This window comes from Sapajus apella, unplaced genomic scaffold (assembly GCF_009761245.1).
Source record: "Sapajus apella isolate SASKATOON/1434 unplaced genomic scaffold, GSC_monkey_1.0 scaffold15, whole genome shotgun sequence".
Classification (NCBI taxonomy): Eukaryota; Metazoa; Chordata; class Mammalia; order Primates; family Cebidae; genus Sapajus; species Sapajus apella.
The window spans coordinates 2,738,003-2,746,523 of NW_022436955.1; positions in this window are offsets into that span (position 1 = coordinate 2,738,003).

Here is an 8,521-nt window from a genome sequence, read left to right on the forward strand (position 1 = left end):
AAAAAAAAAAAAAAAAAAAAAAAAAGTTTGGATGGGGATCAGGTGGAGCAGATGACTTTGTTCCTTAAACCTCTTTGCCTACAGGATCCAGTTATTCCTTAAGAAGACACAATGCACTTTGTGGTGTGGCCCTGCCTATCCTGCTAGGCAGATCTCTTGCTGCTCCAATCTTTAAGCTCTAACTTGTTTCCAGGCCTTCCATTATGCTTTTGCATCTGCTGTGGAATATGCTAAACTGGGCCAACTCAGAATAGGTCTTCAGACATTTGTTGAAATTGAGAAAGAGAGCTTTTTCTTTCATTTTCTTTTTTTTTTTTTTTTGAGAGGGAGTGAACTTATTAGAAAAAATTCCTGCAGCTGCTGGTGAGTACCTTCTCACTGTTGATAGGACGGCCTTCTCAGTAATGAAGACAGCACCTGCCAGGTGCTGTGGCTCATACCTGTAATCCCACCACTTTGGGAGGCTGAGGCAGGTGGATCACTTGAGGTCAGGAGTTCAAGATCAACCTGGCCAACATGGTTAAACCCCGTCACTACTAAAAATACAAAAAATTAGCTGAGTGTGGTGGCAGGCGCTTGTAATTCCAGCTACTTGGGAGGCTGAGGCAGGAGAATTGCTTGAACCCGGCAGGTGGAGGCGCCAAGATTGCACCACTGCACTCACTCCAGCCTGGGTAATCGAGGAAGATTCTGTCTCAAAAAAAAAAAAAAAAAAAATGAAGCCAGCGCCAGCACCAGCAGTGAAAGTGAAGCTGACAAATGAAGTGGAGACGGATGCTTGGCAACACAGAGCACCTGGCTCTGACTGTTAGACCCACCAGCTAGAGCCACGGTTACACCAGCCTTGGGCTGTTCTCCAGTACATGTACATGAAGTAATTCCCTTTTTATTCTTGTGCCAGTCAAGCTGGCTTTTGGCACTTGCAGCCAAAGGCGCCCTAACTGATAAAGTCTATAGTCTCAAAGCCAAGATGGGGAAAAAAAATAAAGAGAGCCTTCGAGCTCTAAGCACAAATGACCTGCCATGGTATTTGCTCACAAATATTTATTAAAGGTTGCTACGGGCATCAAATAAGATCGTGTACTTTTTTTTTTTTTCTTTTTGAGATGGAGTCTCACACTCTGTTACCCAGGCTGCAGTGCAGTGGCATGATTTTGGCTCACTGCGACCTCTGCCTCTGAGTTCAAGTGATTCTCCCTGCCTCTAGAGTAACTGAGATTACAGGTGCCCGCCATCACACCCAGCTTATTTTTGTATTTTTAGTAATGATGGGGTTTCACCATGTTGGCTAGTCTGGTCTCGAACTTCTGACTTCAAGTGATCCGCCTGCCTTGCCCTCCAAAAGTGCTGCAATTACAGGCATGAGCCACCAAGGCTGGCCGATCATGTACATTTTTAAGTGCCATGTAAATAAAGGTAAGGGATCATGTACATTTTTAAGTGCCAGGTAAATAAAGGGTTAAATATAAACCTGACAGAAATTCAGCTGAAATTCCTTCACATTGCTCCAGGAATTGGTCCAAAAAGATCTTTAGATATTGAGAAACTTCCTTTTTTAGATTTGGACATTTAGAGAATGGCCTTCATTTTTTTTTTTTTTTTATGTATATATATATATATATATATATATGTACATATATACTTAAAACATTTTTTTTGAGACAGAATCTCTGTTCCTCACGCTGGAGTGCAGTGGTGTGATCTTGGCTCACTGTAACCTCTACCTCCCAGGTTCAAGTGATTTTCCTACCTTAGCCCCCCGAATAGCTGGCACTACAGGCTGTGTGCCACCACACCCGATTAATTTTTGTATTTTTAGTAGAGATGTGGATTCACCATGTTGCCCAGGCTGGTCTCAAACTCCTGGTCTCAAGTGATCCTCCTGACTTGGCTTCCCAAAGTGATGGGATTATAGGCATGAGCAACTGCGCCCAGCCTATATATATATTTTTTCTGAGACAGTCTCGCTCTGTCACCTAGGCTGGAGTGCAGAGGGGTGATCTTGGCTCACTGCAACCGCCACCTCCCGGGTTCCAGCAATTCTCCTGCCTCAGCCTCCTGAGTAGCTAGGATTACAGGCATATGCCACCACGCCTGGCTAACTTTTTGTATTTTTAGTAGAGATGGGGTTTCACCACGTTGGTCAGGCTGATCTTGAACTCCTGACCTTGTGATCCACCCACCTCAGCCTCTCAAAATGTGAGATTACAGGCGTGAGCCACTGTGTCCAGCCTCAATTTTTGTATTTTTAGTAGAGATCGGGTTTCACCATGTTGATCAGGCTGATCTTGAACTCATGACCTTGTAATCCACCTGCCTTGGCCTCCCAAAGCGCTGGGATTACAGGTGTGAGCCACTGCACCCGGCATATGTAATAAATTTTAATTGAAGAAATTTTTAGAAGTGTCTATATACACATGAAACCACCAGACTGACACAGAATGTTTCCAGCATCTCAGAAGCCTCTTTTGTGCCTCAAGTAATATCCCCCTGCTTCAGCCTCCCTAGTAGCTGGGGCTACAGGTATGTGCTGCCATGCTCAGCAAACTTTTGCTAAGTTTTAATAGAGATGGGGTTTCACTGCCATGTTGGCCAGGTTGGTCTTGAACTCCTGACCTCAGGTGATCCACCCGTATCGGCCTCCCAAAGTGCTGGGATTACAGGCATGAGTCACTGTGCCCAGCCAGAATCCCATTCTTCTCAAAGAAAAGTTCATTCTTCTGTTGATGAATATTTGGGTTGTTTTTAGTGTCAGCAATTGATATGGTTTGGCTCCATGTCCCCTCTCAAATCTCATCTTGAATTGTAATCCCCATGTGTCAAGGGAGGGAGGCGACTGGATCATTGGTTTTCCCCACGCTGCTCTTGTGATATGAGTTCTCATGAGCTCTGATGGTTTTATAAGCGTCTGACATTCCCCCTGCTTGCACTTCTTTCTTCCGCCACCATGTGAAGGTCTTTGCTTCCTTTTCACCTTATGCCATGATTGTAAGTTTCCTGAGGCCTCTCAGCCATGTGAAACAGTGAGTCAATTAAACCTCTTTTCTTTACAAATTATCCAGTTTTGGGTTTTTTTTTTTTTTTTTTTTTTTTTTGAGATGGAGTGTTGCTCTTGTTGCTCAGGCTGGAGAGCAATGGCATGATCTTGGCTCAGCACGACCTCCACCTTCTGGGTTGAAGAAATTCTCCTGCCTCAGCCTCCTGAGTAGCTGGGATTACAGACAGGCGTCACCATGGCCGGCTAATTTTGTATTTTTAGTAGAGATGGGGTTTCTCCATGTTGGTCATGGTAGTCTTGAACTCCCCACCTCAGGTGATCCGCCCGCCTGGGCCTCCTAAATCCCGCCCGCTGGGATTAGAGGTGTGAGCCACCACATCAGGCCCAGTCTCAGGTATTTCTTCATAGCAGTGTGAAAACAGACTAATACAGCAATGAAGAATAGGTATTGTGAATGTTCTTGTTCATGTTTTTGGGTTGACATATACAAATTTCTCTTCACTGTATGCCTAAGAATGGAATTGCTGGGTCATAGGACAGGAATATGCTATGGTTTCCATAACTGACCCCTCCAAATTTCATGTTGAAATTTGATCCACAATGTTGCAGGTGGAGCCTAATGGGAACTGTTTGGGTGATGAGGGCGGATCCCTCTTGAATGGCTTGGTGCTGTCCTTATGGTAATATATTCTCTATTAGTTGGCAGAAGTTTCCGTCACAGCTGACTGTTTAGAAGAGCCTGGCGCCTCTCTTGCTTCCTGTGTCACCACGTGATATCTGTCTACACCAGTTTCCCTTTGCCTTTGCCAAGAGTGATAGAGGCCCGAGGTCCTTACCAGAGCACATGCTGATGCCATGCTTCTTGTACAGCTTGCAAAATCATAAGCCAAATAAACCTCTTCTTTATAAATTGCCCAACTCTGCTATTCCTTAACCCTTGTCTTGTTTGCTCTGAGAATACCCACTGGCAACGCTTGTGGCTGCAACATTTACCCTCATATAAATTTGCCGTGAAATATCTCGCTTTTATTATTTTGGCATCACTATAGTATAACAACTTTGGAAACAAAAGACGTTGTTCTATTATAGCATTGTGTTTTTAGTGGCATTTTCATTTACTATAGTAATTGTCATTGAAAATGTCAAATCCTAGAAAATGTAGCATTCCTATGCATGATGTTAACATCATTCTCAAATAGTTAGCCAAAGATTCATTTGATGAATCTGATTTTTCAAAAATAGACAAGTCTGATGATTCAGGTGATCCTGATGTTAGTTCTGTTTAGAAATAACTCCAAGAACAGTTTTTATATTTTATTTCACATTAAAATCAGATTTGCTTCAGCCTCAAAGAGCATGTTTATGTAAAATTAACGAGCGCTGGCAGCAAGCTGCATTTTTCTAAATGGGAAGGAGTTAACAGCAACACAAAGGACGAAGACAGCATATGTGTAGCTTTAGTAAATACTGACAGTATTTACTCCACTGGCAAAGTGAGAGTTCTAGTTCCACATCTTTAGCGATCTTGGTGTTGTCCATCTTAATTTTAACCATTTAGATGTGTGCATCTTTTATTTATTTATTTATTTTTTGAGATGGAGTTTCACTCTTGTTACCCAGGCTGGAGTGCAGTGGCGCGATCTCGGCTCACTGCAACCTCCGCCTCCTGGGTTCAGGCAGTTCTCCTGCCTCAGCCTCCTGAGTAGCTGGGATTACAGGCACACACCACCATGCCCAGCTAATTTTTTTATTTTTAGTAGAGACGGAGTTTCACCATGTTGACCAGTATGGTCTCGATTTCTTGACCTCGTGATCCACCCGCCTCGGCCTCCCAAAGTGCTGGCATCTTTTATTTTTTAATTTTTATTTTAATTAATTAATTATTTTTTAAAGATGGGGTTTCACCATGTTGGTCAGGCTGGTCTCGAACTCCTGATCTCAGGTGATCCGCCCACCTTGGCCTCCAAAGTGCTTAGATTACAGGCATGAGCCACCATGCCCAGCCTTCCTTTTAATTTTTTTTTTATAGAGACAGGGTTTTGCCATGTTGGCCAGGCTGGTCTCGAACTCCTGACCTCCAGTGATCTGCCAGCCTCGGCCTTCCAAAGTGCTGAGATTACAGGCGTGAGTCACTATGCCTGGTGGATGGGTGCATCTAATAGTAGTTTTGTTTCCCTGATGAATAATGATACTGAATACTTTATGCATATCCAAATTTGGATATCTTCTTTTGTGAAGTGCCCGTTGAAGTCTCTTCCTCATTTTAAAAAAGTGGATTGTCTCACTGATTTGGGAGAGTCCCAGATACATCTGGATTCTAATGTTATTTTTTTAAAACAGGGCTTCACTCTATTGCCCAGGTTGGAGTACAGTGGCACAATCATGGCTCACTGCAGCCTCAACTTCCCTGGGCTCAAGTGATCCTACCTCAGCCTCCTGCGGAGCTGGGACTACAGGTATGTGCCACCACACCCGACTAATTTTTTTTTTTTTTGAGACAGAGTTTCACTGTTGCTACCCAGGCTGGAGTGCAATGGCGCGATCTCGGCTCACTGCAACCTCCGCCTCCTGGGTTCAGGCAATTCTCCTGCCTCAGCCTCCTGAGTAGCTGGGATTACAGGCACGCGCCACCATGCCCAGCTAACGTTTTTTGTATTTTTAGTAGAGACGGGGTTTCACCATGTTGACCAAGATGGTCTCGATCTCTTGACCTTGTGATCCACCCGCCTCGGCCTCCCAAAGTGCTGGGATTACAGGCTTGAGCCACCGCGCCCGGCAACACACCCTACTAATTTTGTATTTTCAGTAGAGATGGGGTTTTGCCAGGTTGCCCAGGCTGGTCTCAAACTCCTGGGCTGAAGAGATCTACCCACCTAAGCCTCCCAAAGTGCTAGAATTACAGGTGTGAGCCACCACTCCTGGTCTGGATTCTGGTGTTATTTATATGCATTGTCAATATTTTCTTTATCTGAGGACTGCTTTTCCACTTTTTTGGTTTCCTTTGTTGAACAAAAATCCTTAATTTTGATGAAGTCTAATTATGGTCAGTGCTGTTTGTGTCTTGTTTAAGAAACATTTACCTAAAGTTTTGAAGATTTTTCTTTTTTCTTTTTTTTTTTTGAGGTGGAGTTTCACTATGTTGCCCAGGCTAAAGTGCAATGATGGCGATCTTGGCTCACTGCAACCTCCACCTCCTGGTTTCAAGTGATTCTCCTGCCTCAACCTCCTGAGTAGCTGGGATTACTTACAGGCATGCACCACTATGCCTGGCTAAGTTTTGCATTTATTTTTTATTTTTATAAAGACAGGGTTTCACCATGTTGGCCAGGCTGGTCTTGAACTCCTGACCTCAGGTGATCCGCCCACCTCGGCCTCCCAAAGTGCTGAGACTACAGGCGTGAGCCACCACGCCCGGCCAAGTTTTGCATTTTTTTAGTAGAGATGAGGTTTCTCCATATTGGCCAGGCTGATCTCAAACTCCTGACCCTCAGGTAATTTGCCCACCTCAGCTTCCCAAAGTGCTAGGATTACAGGAGTGAGCCACCCCATCTGGTCTCTTTTTTTTTGAGATGGAGTTTCGCTCTTGAATCAACTATAGTTTTTTTTTTTTTTCTTATTTTAAAAAATAGATTCTCAAGCCTTCTCTTAGACATGCTGAGTCAGAATGCCCAAAAGGTGAGGTCAGAGAACCAATACTGTAAATAAACAATGTAATCTGGAAACTATTCTACCTTAAATTATAATGAACCAAAGGTATGACTATTCTTTCTGAGCAGGCAAACTACTATCAGATTGGAGAATGCTAACATTTTAGACCCAGACTAGAGAACTAGGAAAAGGCTGTGGGCCAATGTTCTGACCTTCTCAAAAAAACCATCAAGCTGCAGACACCACATGATGAATGGGACTTAGTCCAGGTTAAGGTGGTAGTACCCACGTTTAAAAATAACAAGGTCAAGCCGGGCGCGGTGGCTCAAGCCTGTAATCCCAGCACTTTGGGAGGCCGAGGCGGGTGGATCACGAGGTCAAGAGATCGAGACCATCCTGGTCAACATGGTGAAACCCCGTCTCTACTGAAACTACAAAAAATTAGCTGGGCATGGTGGTGCGTGCCTGTAATCCCATCTACTCAGGAGGCTGAGGCAGGAGAATTGCCTGAACCCAGGAGGTGGAGGTTGCGGTGAGCCGAGATCGCGCCATTGCACTCCAGCCTGGGTAACAAGAGCGAAACTCCGTCTCGGAAAAAAAAAAAAAAAAAAAAAAACAAGGTCAGCAGGGTGGGGGTTAAGTTCCTTTCACAATTAGTTGAGGTCTTGGCAGCCACCTTTCAGCCATGTTTGCTCCAGACAGGGAGAACTTCAGTGTCTCCTAACCTAGGCAGTCAGTAGCTTTGTAGAGCAGTGGACTAATATGTCTATTGTTTCCCCTTTACAGATACTTGAAGACATCCAGTGAACCAGTCCTTTCACCACCTTGGAATGTCCACTAGTAACAGGAACACACAGAAGCGAAGGGTCAGAGCTACCCTTGACCTGCCATGCAGCGTGTCCCTCAGGACAAAGCAAGGGGGAAAGAATAAATTAAACCTGCTTCCCCCTCCCAGCAACCCTGGCGACACTAAGGATTGTCTCTGGGCCTGGCTCCTGCTCCCTTGCTTATCTGGCTGGTCACTATCTCAGAATGAAAGGCTCCTTGCACTGAGTGGAAGGGAAAAAATATCATAAGCAGGACTGATGGCACATAGGTGCTACTGCTGGATGTCTGCCCACAGGGCATATGACCTATGTCAGAGGATACAGACTTCAGTCTACTGTCTGCACTCTGCTTCCAAATCATTTTTTAAAAATTGAAACCAGTTGCCAACTTTTAAGCACCAACAGTCCACCAACAGAAATTAAGATTTCCACCAGGCATGGTGGCTCATGCCTGTAATCCCAGCACTTTGGGAGGCTGACGCAGGCAGATTATGAGGTCAGGAGTTTGAGACTAGCCTGGCCAACATGATGAGAAACCCCATCTCCACTAAAAATACAAAATAATCCAGGCGTGGTGGCGCATGCCTGTAATCCCAGCTACTCAAGAGGCTGAGGCAGGAAAATCGCTTGAACCTGGGAGGCTGAGGCTGTGGTGAGCCGAGATCTCACCATTGCACTCCAGACTGGGCAATAAAAATGAAACTCCGTCTTAAAAAAAAAGAAATCAAGATTTCCATTTTTCTTGAAATACTACCTTAGGCTTTCATCCTCACAGTTCCTGTCACTTCGCTACTGCTCCTCAATGCTGAGGATGAAGGCTGATCACCACTGATCATCTTAGATCCAGTTCACACCACTTTTTGATTTACGTGACCTACTTGGCTCCTATAGACCCCTGAAGCTGTCACTTCTCCTCCATCCCTTCTATCCCTTGCCTATATCTACAGGATCCTTCAAGGGACTCCACTTGTTCCGCCAAGGTCCAAGGGATTACACCCACATTCTCAGCATCTTTGGACTGGACAAACTGAATGACAACATGAAGAAG